Raw genomic sequence first — 21,647 nt, 5'->3', positions numbered from 1 at the left:
ATTTTTGATTTACCTGTAAGTCCCTTCTAAAGTGGTATATCATATACCCAGTGCCTGTAGTTAAATGCTACTAGGGGGCCTGCAGCGCTGATTGAGCAACCCACAGAAGTAGCCTTTCAAACCTGTCTCAGGCCTGCCACTGCAGGGCCTGCATGCGCTGTTCACTGCCACCTTGACTTGGCATTTCAACCTACTTGTGAAGGCCTAAACTCCCTTTTTATTACACCTAGGTCACCACTAAGGCAGTCCCTTGGAAGCCCTACAGGCAGGGCACTGTGTTAGTAAAAGGTAGGACATGCACTCTTCTGTTTTGCCTGTCCTAGTAGTGAGAAACAGCCTATTTCATTTCTCTCTACTGTGATGGCTGCTTGTCTTATAGATTAGCATTGGGAATTCTCTTGTATACTTTTCAGTAGTAATTCCTGATTTGAAAGGCATAATATTGCCATGTTTGGTATAGTAGTGAAAATGCTGCTTACTGGTGTAGTTGGATTTTACATTACTATTTTAGAAATGCCACTTTGATGAAGAGTGCATTTCTCTGTGCTTATAACTATGTGCTTTGCATTATAACTTCAATCCACGTCTAAGGCTGAGTAAGAGATACACTTTGTGCATACTTTTCAGACAGCGACAATACAGGAAGGGCTGGGTGTGACAGGGAATACATCTCCATTCATTTGCATACTGATAGTCTTCCTGGGCTGGGAGAGGGATAGATCATTCACACTTTACATTTGTATAGGTTGTGTCCTGTCCTCACACAAATGGCTGATTTACCTCCTTTATCCGTAGCCAGTGCTGGGTTGAAAGGGGTTTGTTAGTCAGTCAGTCATATTCCTTTATTTTGGCTGCATTGAACCATAAAAGGTACAAAATATAACATTCATAATAAATGTAATAAAAACAAGGATTTGTCATAAATTGATATGGTGCCTACAAATACAATTACAATTTTGTAAAATTACAACTCAGCTTTACAAAATAAATAAGAGAAAACATTGAAAGAATTAAAATAAAGTTTAGCTAAAAGCTAACGAGATACCAAGGCTTAATAAAGTGACTTTCAAATTTACAGTGACTGTAGTATGTAATAATAGCATTCACTTTTTTACAGTGAGCGTTTAACCTAATATGCCATGTTGCTGACAAATAGCTTGCAACTGTGAACACAATAGGCTCTCTCGTATTAGTTTTACACACCCTCAGAGCTGTGTGATGATCCCTAAAGCCAAAGAGTCTACAAAGGGGCTTAATCCAACATGAGTGTTGCTTTTTATAGGCCTCACAAAAAAAGAAAACGTGTTCAATGTTTTCAACTTCCTCACAACCCATCGGACACAGATTAGTTGTTTCTCACCTTTTGGTCTAGGAGCAAGTGAAAGAGGCTAGAGGTACGATCCCCAATCTGAACTTTATGTAAAGTGCATGTGCAAAAGGATTGGAAACCATATCCAAGTATGGCTCAAAGTCTGGTGCACACTTAAACGACAAAAAGGAATCTACTAGTTTGCCAAAGGTAACTTTTAAACAATTCTTCAAAATGACATTTTTAGCTTATTGTGAGCATCTCAAGTTATATGGAGGGATGTAACCAAAGATCTTTCAAGCCCAGCTTGAATAGCCAAGTGTTTATATGGACAAGCCAGAGGATTTTCCCAGCACAATAACCATCTAATATACCTCTGCTACAATCCCTGTAGGGTTCTAGATCCTCAGTGGACCAACATCCTAGCAAATATAAAGGGGTTTGAGGTACACTTGAAAGGGTTCTTTTGAAGTCACCCCTACATTTTAGGCATTTATGAGTATAAATACAGGGACTCTGGCCCCACGTTTTGAGAGCACGTTTGGGAGCTGGAACCAAACCTCTGGCAGAAGGACTGCTGCAAAGCTCACAAGACTCATCTGAACTGCTCTTCTGCTGTTGCCCTGCTGTCTGTTACTGGCTGGGTGTCTTAAAGTTCTCACTGGATTGCTTTTCTGTTTGTTGACCTGCTGCCAGCTGCTCACTGACTCTGTTCTGCTAAGGCACTGCAGTGCTGCCAGGAGAGATCTCCATTAGGACTACTGGTTTGGTTGTGTTGGTCTCCCTGTCTACTGCTGCCCTCCATGTGTCCCTCCCAGGTGTTCTCCTGGGACTGGGCTGCCCCAGAATTGGTTGTAGGACTCTGAGCCCGGCCCTTGCAGTCTTTACAACTAGTGCATGGTGAACGCTTCATCCTTCACCCTGTCATGCTCAGAGCTTTATCATCTTTTAGAGCGTGGAAAGTGCTTTGTTAACTCTTAGCGTGTGTTCGGGATCATAAAGAGTGCAGACTGAGTGCCCTTACTGCACAGCTGCAGCACCAGCCCCTTGAGCAATGTTTGTGCCCCAGGTACCCTCTGTGGAGTACCAGGGGCAGCCAGAAGCCACACTTGTGCCCAGCCCCAACTGCCTGCCAGAGCCACACCTTAACATGGCTCCGCTTTCTGAGGCAGAGAGGGAATCCCCTTGCTAAGAATGGTTCCACACAGCTTGTCTCCGCCACTGCCACAGACTCGCAGGCTGCGGCTCTCCTTGAGATTCTACACACTGGATCTCAAGGAGGGTCACTCCCATGATATCCTAGTGTCCCCCCCTTCTCCTTACCTTGGCGGCATTGTGTGCTTAGGCTTGGGAATCACCCGAGCAACCCCCAGGAGAGGCATGGGGTCACCGCCGTGAAGAGTTGAAAATTACTGTAGAACAACTAGCAGGAGCACAGAGGCTCCTGTGCTCCACATATTTTCTTTTGTTACATAATCAATGCCAGGATCATTGCACAGTGCCCAAGGCTACCCTGTCATATATGCTGTTTATATGGTGTGCAGGCATTCCTGTGCTCAGGGCCAACATATGATAACCATGATGAGGTATTCCCCAGTCCTGCCCTCCATAAAGTGTTTACTAGGGAGAGGATTTCTTTCCTTGCTTATAGCATTGTGGGGAATGATTGCCTATCATAGGACAATGCAGAAAATATCCATTTGGCGTCTCTGTGCTTATGGTGATACTGGGGGATTTATGTGGTGCACAATGTAATGACTCTTCTGCTTTACTACTGCACGACCAGATGCTGTTATGTATGTAATTTGGATACCGGCACAGTTAGGACAACGAGTACTATTTCAGTCAGTGCACAATATGCACAGTATTTTTGATTTATGACGTTTTTGGTTTTGTGATATGTTTATAATGTAGAAGATATTTTCATAAATCGTGTGTGGAATCTCTTTTATGGTGTATTCGTTGTGTGACTGGTGTGAGGGTGTTGTGCAAACGCTTTACACCATGCCTCTGATGATAAGCGTGCCTGCTTTATGTCAAGCTACCAGAGGGTGCGCACAGGTTGTCTTTGGTGTGTAACTTATTTGCCCTGACTAGAGTGGTGGGTTCTGTCTGTCTGAGGTGCATACACTAGACAACTAGAAGCCCCATTTCTAACAATGAGCATTCTGTCTGTCTGAGGTGCATACACTAGACAACCAGAAACCCCATTTCTAACAATTAGCATCAACATCAAAGAAAGGGACAGGGAGAATTAAAGGTCCAGTGTACAGTCTCCCTAAGTAATGATAAACAAAAAGGAGTACACTGTTCCTAACAAGAGAGAGGGAAACCCACTGGTTTAGGAGCAAGAGCCCTCACACATCCATTCGGATGTCATGCTTCATCATTGGGGTGCTCCTCGTCAGACCGGCGCTGCAATGTCTGACAGGCTTCCCGTGAGGGGGCTCTTTGCCAGAGATCTTTTATGATCACTGCCGTGGTGGAATGTGTGAAACTAGAACCTACAGGCAGGCAATAGCTCAAGACAGGAGAGAATTAAAATTAGTTCTGTATCCCATCAATGTCACTCTTTTTGTTTAACAATGAGCATCAACAACTGTCTTTGCAGAGATTCTTGAGATCTTGTATTAAATGGCCCTCCAAAAACTAAATATGGTGCTCTACTTGATACTATTTAAATATCAGAAAGAGTACCTCTCTCACCAGTTTGAGCACTTTGTCTCCACACAGAGCTGCCACTTTGCGGTCCTTGACAATTTTTCCTTTCCTTTCAGGCTTATCCCTTGTGGCTTTCTGCAGTCTCTGTGCTGCTGTGGGAAGCTCATAGGCTGATTCACCAGTCAGAGTGTATGAGGCAGAGACAGCAGCAGAGAGTGGGTAGGAAAAACGGGCTCCAAACACCAGGTCACCCCACCCTGTTCCTACTCACCATTCAGCCTCCCAGTAAAACCACAACAATCGCCCACGCAGTCACGGAAAAAGAAGGTCAACAAGTGGCAGCAAACGAGGAGACAGTTCATGACTGAAGGATGGCTGGAGGATAGCTGGAGAACCCCTGGCTCTCTACCCTCAGAAGCTGTGGTAAAATGGTTCATCCTCCACTATGTGATGCCTCAGAGGCCACACACAGCAGCCACATGCTGCCTCCTTCCTTTGGGTTTCTGAGAGCCACCTTACGATTCTCTGCTGTGCTTGGCATACAGGTGAGCGTGCATCATATACATTGAAGGGCCATTCAACAGTAGCTCCACTGCAGAGGGGGCACACAGTGGCTTTCCTTGAGTTTGTGAAAGCTGCTTCGCGACTTTCAGGTCAGTTCTGGGGCCTTGCAAGAGAAAGAATTCTGCCGCTCAGAAAATGGGAGAATTTGGCCAGAACTCTGCTTTACAAGAGTAGGGCGGGGTTGCCAAATTCCACCTTATCCATGAGTGGAATGAAATTTACTGTTTGGCTTACTTAAGTGCTATCTGTATTACGTCTGATGCTCTTTCAGTGTCCAGGAGGTGCAAAACCTGGCACACATGCCTTTTGCACCCCAGAGCACTGTCTTCAATGTGACCCCAGATGGTTTCCTGCAAACATGGATGGATATCATAAGTGTATGCTGGTAGCCTGATACTGTTTGATTAGGCACCTTTGATTCTCCAAAGATTGAGAAATGGTTCAGTAAAATAAAATGAAGAGAGATGTCTGACAATGAGTATGACCCACACAAAGATCTTCACTAGGACAGAAAAAGGTTTAAATATAGTTGGTTCGCTAAGGAGCATAAGACTGAACAAACCAAATCATCCTGACACCCACCGAGTCATTTAGATTTGGTCATGACTAACTCCTAAGCAAAAACTGTTGGCCTATTTTAGAAATGAGCTCTCTAATTGACTGTGGTTTTCATCCTATCCTAGTCGGAACCCTCACTCTAGTAAGGGTTCACAAAGCTAAGATAACCCATGCTCACTCCCTTGGTAGCTTGGCTGAAGCAGTTAGGCTTATCTCAGAGGCAATGTGTAAAGTGTTTGTACATACACACAGTAACGCAGTGAAAACACCACAAAGTACTCCCCATCAGTTTAGAAAAATAGCCAATATTTATTCGAGTAAAACAAGACCAAAACAACAAAAATCCAACATACATAAATAAAGATACTAATTTTCAAAGGTGAAATCTTAGAAACACAATAGCTCCAACTGGGGCTATCATGACGTCTTGACAGAGTTATTTCCAACAGTGCAATGTCACTTACGAGCGAGTGCGGCTGGTGACGGAATCACAGTGACCCCAGGTTCTGTACCTTGGGAAATGGTGAGGAGACAAATACAGAGCACAGAGTTAGGAAGGTGAGGTGTTGCTGGAGCTGGTGCTGTGTCATTCCTTACTGCTACCGGGGTGGTGAGGTGTTGGTTCCTTACTGCTAGGCAGGGAAGGTGATGGGTCAGTTCCTTACAGGGGAGGTGAAGTGGTGTCAGTAGAGAGGCATCGGTTCCTTAGGACAAAGCAGGTCAATGATACCAGCAGGTCAAGAGACGAGACGTTGACTTTGCGGTGTCGCAATCATATCACAGGGCTATAGGTGCTGCGGCAGAGTCAGGTGCCACAGATGTCTGTGACACAGCTCTCTTGACTCATGCTGTGGCGTGCCTTTGGATGCACTGAGGAAGTGTCAGGCATGTGGCGTCAGTCGCGGTGGGTGAACTCAGCAGGGACCACGTCTCTGGTGCAGGCAGCAGTACTAGGTTAGAGAGCGGCACCGGTTTTGAAGTTGTTCTGGAGGTTGATGCACTTGTTTCTTCCTTTCTTACACCAGAACTCACTCCCAAGGTCCAGGGAACTGGATTTGGCACCACTTGGCAAGGCAGGACTCTCAGCAAGAAAGCCCAGGTGCTGGTAGGTGAAGTCTTTGATGTCCCTGAGACTTCTTAACAGGAGGCAAGTTCAGTCCAAGCTTTGGAGAACCTTAAGTAGCAGGATGTAGAAAGCAAAGTCCAGTCCTTTCATTCCCAGGACAGAAGCAGTAAGCAGCAGGCCAGCACAGTAAAGCAACAACCAGAGTGGCAGTCCCTCATACAACATCCAGCTGTTCTTCCTGGTAGAATGTCTTCAGTCCAGAAGAATTCTAACTATGTGGTGTCAGAGGTCCACTACTGATACCAATGTCTGTCTTTGAAGTAGTCAAACTTCAAAGAGAAGTCTTTGAAGTGCACAAGACTGTGCCTTTCCCTGCCCTGGTCCCAGGCACACTCCAAGGGAGTCAAGACTGCTTTGTGTGAGGACAGGCACAACCCAAAACAAGTGCAGTTGTCAGTTCCTCCCACCACTCCAGCTCAGGAAGACCCATCAGCCTGTTGATGGGTCATTTAAAGCACACTATTACATGTCCTGCCTTTTAAATACCTTGTACCCAGCCCATGGGGCTGCTTTGGGCCTACCTTAGAGGTATCCCACAGGTAATAAAAGGGAATGTTTGGGCCTGGCAAGTGGGTACACATGCCAGGTTGACATGGCAGTGTAAAACTGCACACACAGGCACTGCAATGGCAGGCCTGAGACATGTTTACAGGGCTACTCATGTGGGTGGCACAATCAGTGATGTAGACCCAATAGTAGCATTTGATTTATAGGCCTTTGGCACAGCTGGTGCAGTATACTAGAGACTTACTAGTAAATCAAATATGCCAATCATGGATAAACTAATCGCCAATGCATTTTAGACAGAGGGCATATGCCCTTTAGCACTGGTTAGCAGTCGTAAAGTGCCCAGAGACCTACAACCAACCAAAACAAGCGTAAAAAATAGGTGGAAGAAGGCACAATGTTCAGGGATAACTCTGCAAAAAGGATCGGGTCCATCAGCCTGTAACTGACAGAATGGACAGGGGTTTTACAATAGTTCCATAACAGAGGGCTTTTGATGGAAAAAAAATTGAACTACACTATACAGTGCAGTGGTTTTCTCAGGATCAGTTTATACCAGATTAGGTCAAACTGAAAGTCAGGCACTTGTGTTTTACATATAGGAAACTCATCTTGACAATCTTCGATCAGCTATGTAGCAAAGAAGCAGTCATGGAAATAGTGGCACAGAAATCTGTAGGTGAAGGAGAAACCATTTTGTATATCCCTTCTACCCACAAGCTGTATTTAGGATACCATGTAGATGGAAAATCGGCATTGATTTGAAAAGTTGGTCACCTAAGCTTTATTGGAGACTGTGACTGAAGAGGTATACGCTCTGTTGATCTTTCCTCCTTCTTCAACAACATGGGGAAGCCCCCTTCTTCCCCCTTCACTGGCATCTGATTTTAGTTTTGGAGTACCCATTGATACCTAGGGGAATTGCCTACTTGCTTCACTGTGTAAATTGAAAGTCCATGAGTTTGTGGATGACAGTGGTTTGTTTATGTTTATTTTTTTAATGAATGTAATGTACACTATCATCACTGGCGTACCCTCCAGAAACATTAGAAGAAATTAATTTCAGTGACGGGTTTCCAGGAATCACAACTGCGCCAGTAATAAGGATTACTCATAGCTGAAGGTGAGCATTTACTTTAAAGTAACAATGGAATATGTAAGATGGGTGACGAGTGCAGCCCAGAGAGAATAACCCTAACTCCTAATTCTTCTTCCTGGGATGCCACTTGAAGAACTATGTGATGAGTGCTATCCTGGAAGTCTCCCTGAGCTGTGTAAATCTGGCTTTGCTTGATTAGGTGATGTTTTAAAATTGGCTGATGGACTGTACACTGAGTGGCAGTGGGCATCTACCCAACTACCTGGCTCTAAGTGCAGGCGCCTTGCAGCCCCCTAGTCATTTAGTAGACTTTGGGCCTCATTATGAGTTTGCCGGTCGGAAGAGCCAACCGCCAAACTCGTAGGGAGGATGCTGCCGCCAAACCAGCAGCGCCTCCCATCTTATTACAGTGTTCCTGCTAAGCTTACCGGCGGTAACTTTGTAATATGACATTCCCACTGGGCCGACCAGCGGGAATAGTGCTACGGAATTGGTCTTGTTTCCCTTAAGGAAGCCAAGCCCAATACCGTAGCACACCAGCACCCTCGGAATGCGTACTGTCTGCACTGCCCCCTGCACTGGCTTTCCGCCAGCCTTTTCATGGTGGGGACCCCGCCATGAAAAGCCTGGTGGAAAGTTGAGTTGTAATCAGCACAGGTGGACTGGGTGCAGCACTGCCGTGACTGACCATATCTCAGACTGCTGTCAGCCCATTGAGAACTGTGTTCCCATAGGGGACAACGATCCCCTGGTGGTCTGACCACCAGGGTCGTAATGTGGTGGTCAGACCGTCTGGAGTGACGCGGTCCAACCATCAACGTGAGGCTGGCAGTCTCATGACCGCCAGCCTTATAACGAGCCCCTTAGACCTGTGTGGATCCTGCAACTTTGTGCCTCTTAAGTGCGGAGCCAGTTTACTCCCCATTTCCTTCTTAGTTGTACCAAACGTAAAGGGCTTATTCCAGTCCTGCTGGTATGCCCTACTGTTGATCTCTCCTTGTGTAAAAGCTCAAAAAATCTAGTCACCAAAGAGTACTTGGACAGTCGATTTACCCCCCACCAGTAGATCAGGAAGGGGTGCTGAAGAATTGACCTTGATCTCTCTGGGTGTTTGCTAAAATTCACTTACCCATTTAAACCCCTCAGCAGAGACAACATGTCGACTTTCTGAGAGATCAACAGCTGCACCAAACAGGTGAAACAGTTGTGACTCTTTCTGGCCAGGGCACTTCTCAATGCACCTTCATTTGTTATTTTTATTATCAATTTTCTCTCGCTCCCTTGAACATGTCAACTAGCCATATCCAGAGACTCTTCATGATTTGTTATGAGCTTTTTGTGTCGTCTTGGCTTATGTGCTCATTGTTCTTCTCAACACAAAGGTCGACATATTACTCAGTAGTATGCACACACAAATCCCATGTCACCTTACCCTTCCTTTGCAGGTACGATTGATACTTTATTTGCTATTTTGCTTTGCTCTATTTAGATATGTGCAAAACCTTCTGTGTAGCAAATCCTTTATGATAGCGATACAGATTGTGAGCCTCAATTTTGCAATAATGTCACTGCCAGAGTCACAGTCCTTAGCTTATTGAGAACTCTATTGTTCCACATCTGTACGATGTCTTTCTGTTCCAGGTGTTTTAAGGGCTTTATGAATTTTGGAGCAGCATGGACAATCAATAAATTGCTTATCCAGGGCGTCCTGATTTTATTTTTGTATAGCGTGCTTACTTTCTGCTTTATCTGGTTATTGGCTTCTGCATATTACTCACTGTGTACCATTTCATTGTAACATTGAGGTTTTACATTTGTCTTTTGTATGCTTACTATTTTCTGGTTACTTTTTACGCTGTAAGGTTATTTAATATATATGAGGTATTATACAATTGGGTATGTAATACACAACCTTGGGTGGACATTCAGACTTTATTTCTACTGTGACAATTGTACTGTAGAATGCCTAGACTCGCCTTATATAACTCCTTTGAGTTCCACTTTGACAGCTCACTCACTTCTATCTAGATTAGAAAGCCTCGGAAGTTTAGGTGAAACACATTTCCTGTTTAGACATAATTTCCTGGACACTGAATTAAAGGGAACATTACTTGGCTTTCTACCTTTCGCAAAGCAAAGCGGCTCCTGTGAGTGAGTACTCTGAAGAACTCAGCATGAAATACATTACTTTCAATTTGATCAGTTTATATATTAGCTGCCAGAGTAGCGATCTCAATGCTGCAACAGTTGTTACCAATATCAATCTCCTAATAGGCCATCAATAACATTCATTGTTTGAAAATAATTACTGGTGCATGGATTTGATTCTGGTGTATTTTTTTTTTTTATGTAAAAAATGCCATCACATGGTCCTTTGACTTTCTGTTTTTTAGATCTCGGCTATTAAGAGGTTCAACTGTTTGTTGGAGATTTATTTCAAAAACATTCTAAATACTTATACAGGACTTCGACAAGCTGCTTACTCATTGTTGGATCGCTTTTTTGTTTCTTTCACTTCTCCTGAGTCAATGGCTTTCCTTCAATTCGTGTGTTTGTTTTTCCCCAAGAGCATTCGGCTCTCACTGTGGTACTTACAGGTTACTGTATCATTTCACTGCTGACTTTTCCCTCCCTGCCCACCTCATTTCCCATCCTTTTCTCTTTAACGCCCCCTTTTTGATCCTCCTCCTAGCATCTACATTTCTTCTCTAGCCTCCTTGCGCATTATTTGGCATCCTTTCTACTATTTGCGTGCAGTTATATGATTTTTTTGGCTATGTCAAGATAGCGGCCCATGCATGTTTACGTATGCATGGTGGGCAACTTGTTATGGGTTTTCCTATTTTAAATAGTCACCAGGGTTCTGCATCCATTTGTGGAGGAAAAAGCATTGGCAAAACCAGGAGGTTTCACATCTGAGCTCAATTCGCTTTGCTAATTTTTGTTTATTTCTTCATTTGTGTGACCAACATTATAGCCATTCTTTTTTCATAAAAGTGATATTGAGTTTATTTTCTATATTTTAATCCCAACTTCTTAGCTGAGAGTAAATGCTCTTTTATTAATTAACCCATAATGGAAACTCATTTAATGGACGTGGTACAATTCCATTGAAATTACTTACGATTGAGGTTTACCACTGTGATTCATCCCTTGCTCTGAGCAGGTGGTAAATGCCTTTGAGGTCACTGGTGGGAAGCATAGTACACTGGTCTCCTTATTTTTAAGCAGGGCAGAATTCAACAAGGGAAGCCATTTTCGTTCTACTCGTTATGAAAGCCGTAGTGATCATGCAGTGTGTTTTGAACTCACAATGAACATTCTTTACTGGAGGCCTTCCTCAGCTGCATGTTTAATTAAAAGTAATATCATTTTTACACGGGCGTGTGTACAAAGCATACTATTATAAAATCGACTTTCTTCCAACTCAATTTCTTTACATTGTGGGGATTCAGTCCGTTTATTTCTATTGAAATAAAGTAAATGTTGGAATTAATTATAATATGTTTTTCCCTACCTTGATGCAATACTTTAAAAAATTTATAATATTAGTAGTCTATTACACTAAGGTAACCAGCTCAAGATATGTGGAAATCATTAACGTCTTTTGGTGGAAAAAGTGAAAGCCTGTGAAATGGGCGGTTTACCAGCGAATCTGATTAGAAATGTCTTAGATAGTCTTTATGATGTTGGCCAACAAGTAGCATTTCATTTTTGCTGGAGCTTACTGGAGTTGAGTTTCAATATAGTCAAGTTCCTTCTTTGTTCAGTTGTCAGTAGAAGTCAGAGCAAGTGGATTGCATTGTATTGATTTGGCATTGTAATTTTCAGCTTGTTTGAGGTAGCATCTGTTTGTTTGTACCCTACGCGATTAAGGAGAGCAATCTGTGTAATAATGGTAAAGATAGTGTTTTATGATGTCCATGTGAAAATTAAGATTCATGCCTTGTTTACTCTTGTTGTCAGGAAAGGATTTGACTTATTAGAAGATAAGCTCCGAATGCCACTTTCTTGCAACCTATTTCGGGAAAAGTGCGCTTATTTCTGTCACATAAAGTTGGGACACACGTTATTTGACACATAATTTAAAATTTTTACTGCATTCTGGGTAGGAGAGGATGCTGGGACCTGCTTCACATGTTTTTCACTCCCACTACGGACCAAATTCTCTCAGTTATCCAAAAAATATTTAACATAAACTTTGGGACTGAGCCCAACACACCACTCGCAGACATTTGTGCTGCCTATTCTATTCCGCAACACAACTTATTGATATTCACCTGATTGATCTCCTTCTCGTCATGGGTACAAAACTGATACTAGCTGTATGGAAAAGCTCAGCCAACATTTCATTCCACACTTGGGGTGCATGACTGTTTCATTCGAAGTGCTAATAAAACTGTACTCCAAAAATCTCGCTCCTTATATTTTTCCTGTAAGCTTTGGGATTCCATTGACCTGGATCTTTTGAAAAACAAACTGCCCAGTGACTGTTCTGAGTGAGTGTCATATCCATGATGTACAACATGATCTGTCTATACTAACCGCAAGGTACCAGTCTCACACTGACTCACATCCTTGCTCTGAACATCCCCCCTTCTGTCTACTCTTCTCTCCTTTATCTGCTCTTTCTTTTGCAACATTCCCCTTTTGAAGTTCCTCTTTCCTAGACACTCCTCCTTAATGAAATACGTTTGTTCCTATGCTAGGTACGTGTGCTGAATCCTCATCTCAAGATATTTGTTAGAGTATAACATTTTGAACAGATCATGTTGAATAACTGTCAAGACATCCCCACTTTTCTGTATTTTATATATTTCAATACACATTTAAGAAACAAATATTTTTCAATAGCAGCATATGTAGGCCTTACATTGAATTGAAGAAAGATATGCTTAACATTAAACATACAGCCATTTGGACTGTTCTCTGTGTGCAAGGCACAGTGCATGCACTAACTTCATCAGCAGTCAAACACTTTTAGATGTTGCAGTAATGTGGCCTAGGTGCTGCTTCTCTGCACACAAGTTGGAAAGTTCTACTAAGGAATTTTAGGAATTTAGATAATGTCTGTGTTCCAAACAATGCATCCTTTGGAGTCTCTATGCAGCTGCTTCATTAAGGAACACAAGTATGGGTTTTAACAGTGCCGGTCAATGACAGCAGCATGTGGCAGGACCACAATCACTAAGATAGATCATTCTATCAGGGGACACATGGCCACAGATCTCAGATGTGGCATGACAAGACAACCTGGAATAACAAAAGGACAATGATGGCCAGTCATAGGGGATGATGCAGCCTTTGTGCAGGCATGTTAGGGGTGTTTGCAATGCCTGGGTTAAAAAATGTTCTTAGTTAAAGAGAAAGCAAATATAGATTTTGCAAATGTTCTTCACTTTTGCAAGAAGATGTGGAAAGAGCTGTGAGACCTGAGCTGTTATGGATAATTTTCTTGGGGCATTGTGGGCCATGCAAGAGGTCTCCAGTCTCTGGTAATGCCTCACTCCGGCAGGGGATCTCACAACAGCACTTCAGCAGGGCCTGGTGTTATTTAGATCAGTGGTTCATAGCATGTAGTATGTAGACCCCTGAGGCTCTTCAATATTAATACCGAGGGTTCTGTGGACCCGTTATGACCATTTACAATTTATTTTTTACATTAATATATTTATAATGTAAAAAAATATATAAGCTTTTTATAACTGCTTTTTTGTCTGAAGCTGGTAGTTCAAGTCGTGCATTCAGACATGCACAGACCTGAACTAAAAATCAGCTTCTGACCAAAAAAACTTATTTGAATGTATTATGATTTTCTACACAATCATGTTCTCTGCAAATTTAGAGAGCCATTGTTCTAAGCGCCAAGAACCTACACTTCTTGATTTAGAAAGAAGCTTGCATATGCCTTTCTTCATTGCTGAAATACCTCCACATTCGGAGTATCACTTCCTAGTAGGCAGCATGCACTCTGCATAATAAGCACTTGGTTTCCTAGATTTCGTGCCATTACAGTCTGTTTGTTATGCCTTTTGACACAAAGACCCAGCATGGGCTCCAGGTTTGTGTGGTAGGAAATTTGTGGAGACCTGTGATTACGGAAGTTTTCATCACATAACTGTAAAGAAAATGAGTGATTTTAAGCTAAATTTGAGGTTTGCAAGGAATTGTGGGTAAGAGAACCTTGTGGGATTCACACAAGGCACACCAACCTCGATTCACGTGGGTGTCTAGTTTTTAAAAATGGCTGTGGTTTGGAGGTTTCCATGGGTGGCGGCTGAGCATGGCCCCACATACCACAGCTACCCCTATTGCTGATCTCCCAAGTAGAGCTTTAGGGCCTTTGTGTTGTGGTCTCTTGATCTACTTACACAAGTTGAGTACCAATGTTATCGGGAGACAGGTGGGAACTCTGGGTTGGTCTGAAATTTATAGATCAACACAGATTCTGGGATGTTCCCATACAGAGTGAATTAAGGCGGTCATTCCAACCCTGGCGGTCCGAGACCGCCAGGGTTGGGGACCGCGGGAGCACCGCCAACAGGCTGGCGGTGCTCCCATGGGCATTCTGACCGCGGCGGTACAGCTGCCCTGGGGAATCCTCCATGGCGGCGCAGCTTGCTGCGCCGCCATGGGGATTCCGACCCCCATACCGCCATCCTGTTCCTGGCGGTTTCGGCCGCCAGGAACAGGATGGCGGTATGGGGTGTCGTGGGGCCCCTGGGGGCCCCTGCAGTGCCCATGCCAATGGCATGGGCACTGCAGGGGCCCTCTAACAGGGCCCCACAAAGATTTTCAGTGTCTGCCATGTAGACACTGAAAATCGCGACGGGTGCAACTGCACCCGTCGCACCCCTTCCACTCCGCCGCCTCCATTCGGAGTCGGCATCCTCATGGAAGGGTGTTTCCCGCTGGGCTGGCGGGCGGCCTTCTGGCGGTCGCCCGCCATCCCAGCGGGAAACCCAGAATAACCGCGGCAGTCTTCTGACCGTGCAGCGGTATTCTGGCGGCTCCCGCCGGCCCTGCGGTTACCGCGGCCGGCGGGAGTCAGAATGACCCCCTAAATGTCTATTCTTGCCTAAAGTTTGAGACTGAGATTTGCAAGGGCTTCTGGGTCAAAACAAAAGGTGAGATCTAAGCAGGTTACCCCACCCTGGATTCCCCGGGTGTCTAGTTTTAAAAAATGTGTAGGATTACTAGGTTTCCTTAGGTGGTGGCTGACTTTAGGCTCAAAATCCTCCGGTATTCATATTGCAAACAAAGGACAGTTTTGAGTGGAAAAATGGGATACATCCATGTTAAGTCTTGGGCCTGTTCCTGTCGCGGGCACTAGGCCTACATACACTAGTGATGAACCATTTTTCTCAGCACATATGTAGGATCACAGAATAGTGTAACATATGTTGTTATGTATTGGATTTCTCTGCATTTGTGCCTTCCAAATGTAAGTCAGTATATAAGAAAGAAACTATTTTGATCGTGCCTGCTGAATCGCATGCTGCTATGGGTGCCCACAAATTCAGAGATGTACAAATAACTATTGCTCCTAAACTCAGTGTCTGATTTCAATTTCAGAAATACATAGATTTCCTCTATACCCATTTTTCACTGTCCATATTCTACCATATATATTGCTTTATACTCAGTACACAATGAAAAACCATTATAAGGTGCAGCTCAGTTGTTGATTATGAGTGTCTCAGATTTGTAGACAACCTACATATCCTACATATCACCGCATCCAGAAGGGCCTAGCAAACATAGTGGTATACTGCTTTTGTAAATCAGCAACTGGAACAACAAGTTACAGATCAAGCAAAAACTGCTGTTTTTCCTAGTCAATTTCAGTGTTTTTTTTAAAGTTCAAGTTCGTTCTGTAGTGAGAATCTTAAGGGATCTACACAAATGACCCAATGCTTAATTCAGAATTTTGTCAACTGTTCAGAAATCCGTAGCCTACTAGGATCATCTATAGGTTTCACACCTGTTTCAACCACAAACTGAAAGTAGGTTGAAAGCATAAAAAAATAAGAACAATGGGCTAAATCTTCGAAAAAGACCAAAACCCTGGTAAAAAATGTTTTTTGATTCAGTTATACATGTTCCTTAAAGCTGAGTAGATTGTGGTTTCAGCACAGCAAAACCTTAGGTTGATGCCATTTTTAGGGAAAAAATAACACCAGACACTATTTTGTGGACAACTGTTTACACGTTTTTCCCACACAAACCCAAAACATAGCTATATACTGGCTCTTTCTCCAGCTCTCTCTAAGGGACTCCAGAAACCCTTTCGAATCCCCATGAAATAGAAAACAGGACACACCTTTGATGTGGATATATTATGTGGAAAATCATTATGGAATCCTAAGCACAAAGTAGCCCATATAGCGAAAAAAGCACTCAGCACTGGGGTGTAAAAGCCTCAGCAGCTAAGGGGTTAGAGTCTGGTTCTGGATGTATACAAGGGCAGCCAAACTCCCTGTCTCTCGCCCGTGCTTCCTTTGGGCTGGTACACAGATCTTCTGCTTAACGACTAAGATAATTTGAATACCTGCCAAGCAGAACCACATTTTATTGAGAAATTGTGGCATCCCATCCAACCAATCAGAATTGATATAGAAATTTAGATTTAGGGGTAACTGCTGGGATTCAGGTGCCACTGTTTTCAGGTAGTGCTCAGTGCCTAGGTAATGAACATCCACTAATGCTTCATCTCATAGTACCACCAGGGCATGTGTATTTCTTTCACTCTGTTGGGCACTCAGGGTCAGTTTATGGGCTTCAGATACTTACCTCCTCTGCTGATCACAGGGCATAAGAATATGCTTGAGCACATCTCTTTTGTTGAGGCAAAAGAATTGACATCTGCCCTTGGCCAAAGTTTTTCCACAGAATTTGCTCTGATCCAGTGAGTGGACAGAAAGAGTAATTTCCTATTCCGTGGAAGAATTTGTTGATACAAACAACTTTACTACACTGGTCTGCACAAGAAAGTGGAACTGTAACAAGTATGGAGGTGAAGTGCAATGGGCAGTACAGTCATATACCCTGGGAAAATGAAAACCACTGTGTCATGGCTATTCTGTTGTACATAGCAAAAGATCTTTTGGGGGATATGGAATACACAGGGGAAGTCTCCCAACTTGAAGCCCTTTATGTACAGATCACACTCACACCTTATGCACTTAGGGGAGCGAAGAGTCACAGACATGACAACCTACACAAATTTGCACAAGATGGTTAATAGGCAGCCTTCCTAACTGCGCTAGAAAAACATGTTGGCATCCACACAAGCGATGCCATCCTGAATTCTGCTGATTCTCTTCACAACTGCCTTCGTTTGTTAGATTTGCTGGGTGTCAGACAACCCTGGCCAAAATGGTGAAGATACCCACTGGGGGAAGAGATAGGTAATTGGGTGTTTTAGGCATATTTTTGAAATTTGCAAGGCATTCTCGGTTTGGAAAGCATGATTTGCTGTTTGCAAGTCACACCACCCTGGATTTACCTGACTGTCTATGTCTCAGAAACGCCCAGGGCTTCTGTGGGTGCTGGTTAACCCCAGTCCGTAAGGCTGCAAAATCCCCTGTGGATAGAGAGAGGAAATTAGATGTGTTAGGTGTATTTTTGACATTTGCAGGGCTTTCTGTGTAGAAAAAGATGCCGGGATACATGCAAGCCATACAACTCTGGATTCTTCTGGATCTTCAAATTTCACTGAACCAGAGCCTAAATACTGCAGCCACTCGCATGGCAAGGAAGAGGAAGAGGATTCTCTTTGGTTGTAGTTGTGAATTATGGTTTTGCAGAGAGGGCATAAACCCCCAATCCGTCTTCCCCTAGGGGTAGAAATACTGACTGGTACCCAGGTTTGGACCTCGGTGCCAAGACGATCCATCACTCCACCTCATTCCTTTTCTCATTTTTTCTATGATAGCAGGTGGACTGTCAGCCACCTTGGTTGGGCAGAATGGGACATTTACCCACTATATGTACATCCCATGGTGGTCAGAAAGTCCATCAAACCATCAAGAAAAAGTGAGAAACAGAATGAGGTTTGGGACTTGTTTGAACTGCAGCCACCACCCCTGGGTGCCAGTCAGACATTCTGCTACCTAGGGGGAAGTTGGAGGGTTCATAGTCTATGTCCCTTCCAAAGAAGGCAGAAAACCCATTAGACAGCAAGGATTGGTATCCAAAAACATTAGTGGTGTGGAGGTAGCGTTGTCCTCTGTTGGCACTGAGTCCTACTACTGGGCACTGGAGAGTCTTTTGCCACCTGGGAGAAGCAGAATGGGAGTCCAGTTTTACACTGGCTTGCTGAGGGGATGGCTGCACTCTTTGGCCTGTAGTCCCGGGCTCTGAGGAGGTCGGAATGCATCGGTGCAGAAAGCATTTGCGGCTTCAAGTTCGGAAGCGTGGTCCTATGCCAGGATGTACCAGCCACCGTTCCACTCTTTGTCTTTTTTAAAACTTTGGAGCTTGAATTAGGCATTAGATTAATTGTCCCTGTTTGCACCCTGTCACATCCAGGGACAGTGTGGCAGATAAAAAAAAAATCTTGATCTTGGGTTGGATAAAGGGTAACATTCTCCACCCACAGTTTAAGCAGATCCTTCAAGAACTTGAACACTGTATAGAAAGAGATCATGTCTATAGTACATTGTGCCTAATACCAGGTGCTGTTTGAACTGGAGCCCCAGGCAGGCTTGCCTTTGGCTTGTCAATGCCGTACCTGCTAGCTTTGGGGCAAGCCACGATCACCCATGGTTTATAAATGGTCAACTTCCTTTAAATTTATTTTTTATGATGGTTGCTGTTTTAGGCAGTGTTAGGTCATGTCACACTTTTTCATTACACTCAGGAGCAATCAGTAGGTACTGTGTAGAGTCTTTAGTTGACACTCCCATTTATTCATTAAAATGAGTCTTTACTTACAGGTAAGTAAGGAAGGGCAATCACATTAGAGCTACAGTTTAATTGTAATATTTTCTGTCAAGCACAGATCTTCATATCTTTTGGGCAGAGTTATAACCCTAGAAGCTATCATGTTTTTAAGGAAGCATTTACTTTTGAGCACAAGGAGCACCTCATTTGCATTGACATATTATTACATTCACTGGTGAAATAAACAAAGGTAGAAAAGTGAATGTGGCTGGTGGGCAAACATTCTCAAAGCCAGATAGCGTTCTGTCTTTAGAAGCCTAATGCTGTGAAATCCCATAGGGTGCTTCTTCTCTTTACGTGTAGCCTATAGAACAGAAATCACGATTAAGGAAAGACTACTCTCTACTCCATTCTGGAGCATGTGATGGAAAAGTGTTTTTAAAATTTAAAAACAAAGCCCAAATACCAAATCACCAGTGTAAAATTCAAAAGAACATTCATTGCTTCATATTTAAAATCACCATCATTTATTCTAGTGTTTTCACATGTCTAGCATAAATTGGGACTTTCACTATCAGAGCTCCCTTACAGCATGTGGACTATGTCCCCATTAATTCAAAGATGTAGGCATACCATACACTTTCATAAAGATAGGCACGATTCTAATTGTATTTCATAATATTAATAGCAAACATATTGTCTGACATAAATATTGTGACATAAATATCATGTACAATAAAATGCCATTGGATGTAGATTTTCAATTATTAACTTCAGGGGGCTGATATAATCTGTAAATTATATATAAGACACACTTTTTCAGGCAATATTTAGGCCACAATATTCCTGTACTGTACCCTAGTCTTTTCACATCCTTTGCTGTGGCCCATTTCATGGTCATTAGTCTGTGGACTACAATAGAGCATGAGAAAAGACTACCCACTACTGAATGATGTCCACAAGATAACAAATAAATATTCTCTGGAGTTGGATCACCATGCATCGTTAACATCAAAATAGTCCTTCAAATGTAAAATCAACAGCAATTTCAAAGTATATACTTTTGATATAAAATTGCTGTACAGTAAAACTTGGAGGTATTATTCAGGTCGTAGGTGATCCCTTTTGATTAGGAGTTTTTGTCCTTCACCATATCTCAGCTTGTCCAACTCAATTCAAGCCTGATGACTTTGGGGAGGTTTGAGTAATGCACCAGTTTCAGGGATGTGTCCTATACAGTGCTGGATTCTGTGAAAAAGTAATCAAGTCCATCTGGACAACTGAACAGTCATTTGTTGCTTTGTCTTCTAAAGGTGTACTGGAAGGAGCAAGACTGTCATACATAGGGGAACATGGGTACTTTCCTGGGAAGAATGACACCTTTTGAGCTAGGAGGAACTTGAGTAGGGAGCTGCTTGCCTTGATGATGTTATTATTCATGTAGAATTCACTCCTCTCCTTCTCACAATGGGGTTTGGTTTCTGCAAGATGTTCTTTGACCAAGCAGGAGGCTTTCCTTTATGTCATAAATGTCCAATCAAAGGATAAAGTGCACAGTGTGGAGAACCCAAATCATTGATGACATAGCCCCCTTCTACCTCAAACCAGTAGTCTGAGGACCAGCCCTTGAAAGTCTATTCCTATTAGTGCTTACTAATAGAATTTGGTGTCCACCTGTTGTGTTACAAGCCTTGGCTATTTGAGTTGCTCTGTCTGACCGCAGGTGTTGAGAAAACAGTGGCAAGGATTTTGCTGGATGAGATTTAAAGTTTTGTAGGGAAAGAGACTCATAGCAATTGTTCGGGAAGGGGGAATTGACTGGCAGGATTCTGTGTAGGAACAACAACTAATACTAACAAGCACGCCCAAATCTGACCTTATTAGGAGTCTGTCCCTAACAGCTCTCAGGGAAAAATTAATTGTGTCAACCACACAGAAGGTGATAAGGGGAATCCATTCAATAAGTCTAACTACTGGTAACTGCTCAGCATGGCATTACAATTAATTGTACTTTTTCTCACCATGCCACCTCAGATTGGACCTGCCTATATGCAAATGAGTCTTGGTCCCACTCCAAAAGGAACAGCTCAGCCCGAACTGCCAAACCAGGTACTTTCTGAACTGGAACACAGGCAACCCAATACTGGTTTTGGCACGATTGGCCTCTTCTGTTAGGTGGAGCTTGGCTCCAGCATCACAGTGAGCAGGGGACCCACGTATAGGTCTTGGCCACTTAGGGTGTTACATCAAACACACAAAAGGTGATGGGAGGAATGCTTGCAATAACACAAACCACTGGCAATCACATTGGGTAGCATTGCAAGCCATCTTTCTTTTGCACACCATGCCACCTCAGATTAGACCCAGCCATATGCAAATCAGACTTGTTCCTACTCCAATAGAAGCAGTCCAGTAAGCCAGGTCCTTTATAAAGTGGAAGTGGAAGTCAAGACAGCAAAGACCAGTTTTGGCCTCATGGGTCTTATAGAGTTGGGAGTAGCTTGGCTCGCCATGCCTAGGTATTGGTCCATTGTTCACTGTGCTACTGGAAAAGAGTGACCCTTCCTCCAAAAGGCCTTCAGTACTTGGACAATTAGAATGGCCACTGTGCACAGGGAGAAACGTCCCTGTATGCTTGGCTATTTATTTTTTGTTTAGAAGCAACAAACTCTTGTGAGAGTCATTTTCTCTGAATAAAATGTTTGTGAGCGTGATGTAAGGAACTGGATTATTAATTGGAGTGGGCGACTAACCATCTCCAGGATCAATCACAATCTTTGTACAGGTGAACCCTCAAAGTCACCAAATTAACCTCAACTCAACCTTCCGGTAGTTATGGCAGAGCAGACATGCTTAATGTAGGCCAATAGTAAGTTATTTATGGAGTATCAAAACAGTAACAGAGTAAAAATGCAAAGCAATGAAAAACCCAAACT

The 21,647-nt window shown here is 43.3% G+C and overlaps 1 protein-coding gene across 1 annotated transcript in view; it reads left to right on the top strand.

Moving 5' to 3' along the window:
- The window catches only part of CPNE8 (copine 8), a 934,223-nt gene that overhangs the window by 48,093 nt on the left and 864,483 nt on the right, over positions 1-21,647 (top strand). The gene's annotated exons all lie outside the window — the stretch shown is intronic.

This window comes from Pleurodeles waltl, chromosome 4_1, assembly GCF_031143425.1.
Source record: "Pleurodeles waltl isolate 20211129_DDA chromosome 4_1, aPleWal1.hap1.20221129, whole genome shotgun sequence".
Classification (NCBI taxonomy): Eukaryota; Metazoa; Chordata; class Amphibia; order Caudata; family Salamandridae; genus Pleurodeles; species Pleurodeles waltl.
Note: the sequence above shows the minus strand (reverse complement) of the source record. Positions and strands in the feature narration are given on the sequence as shown.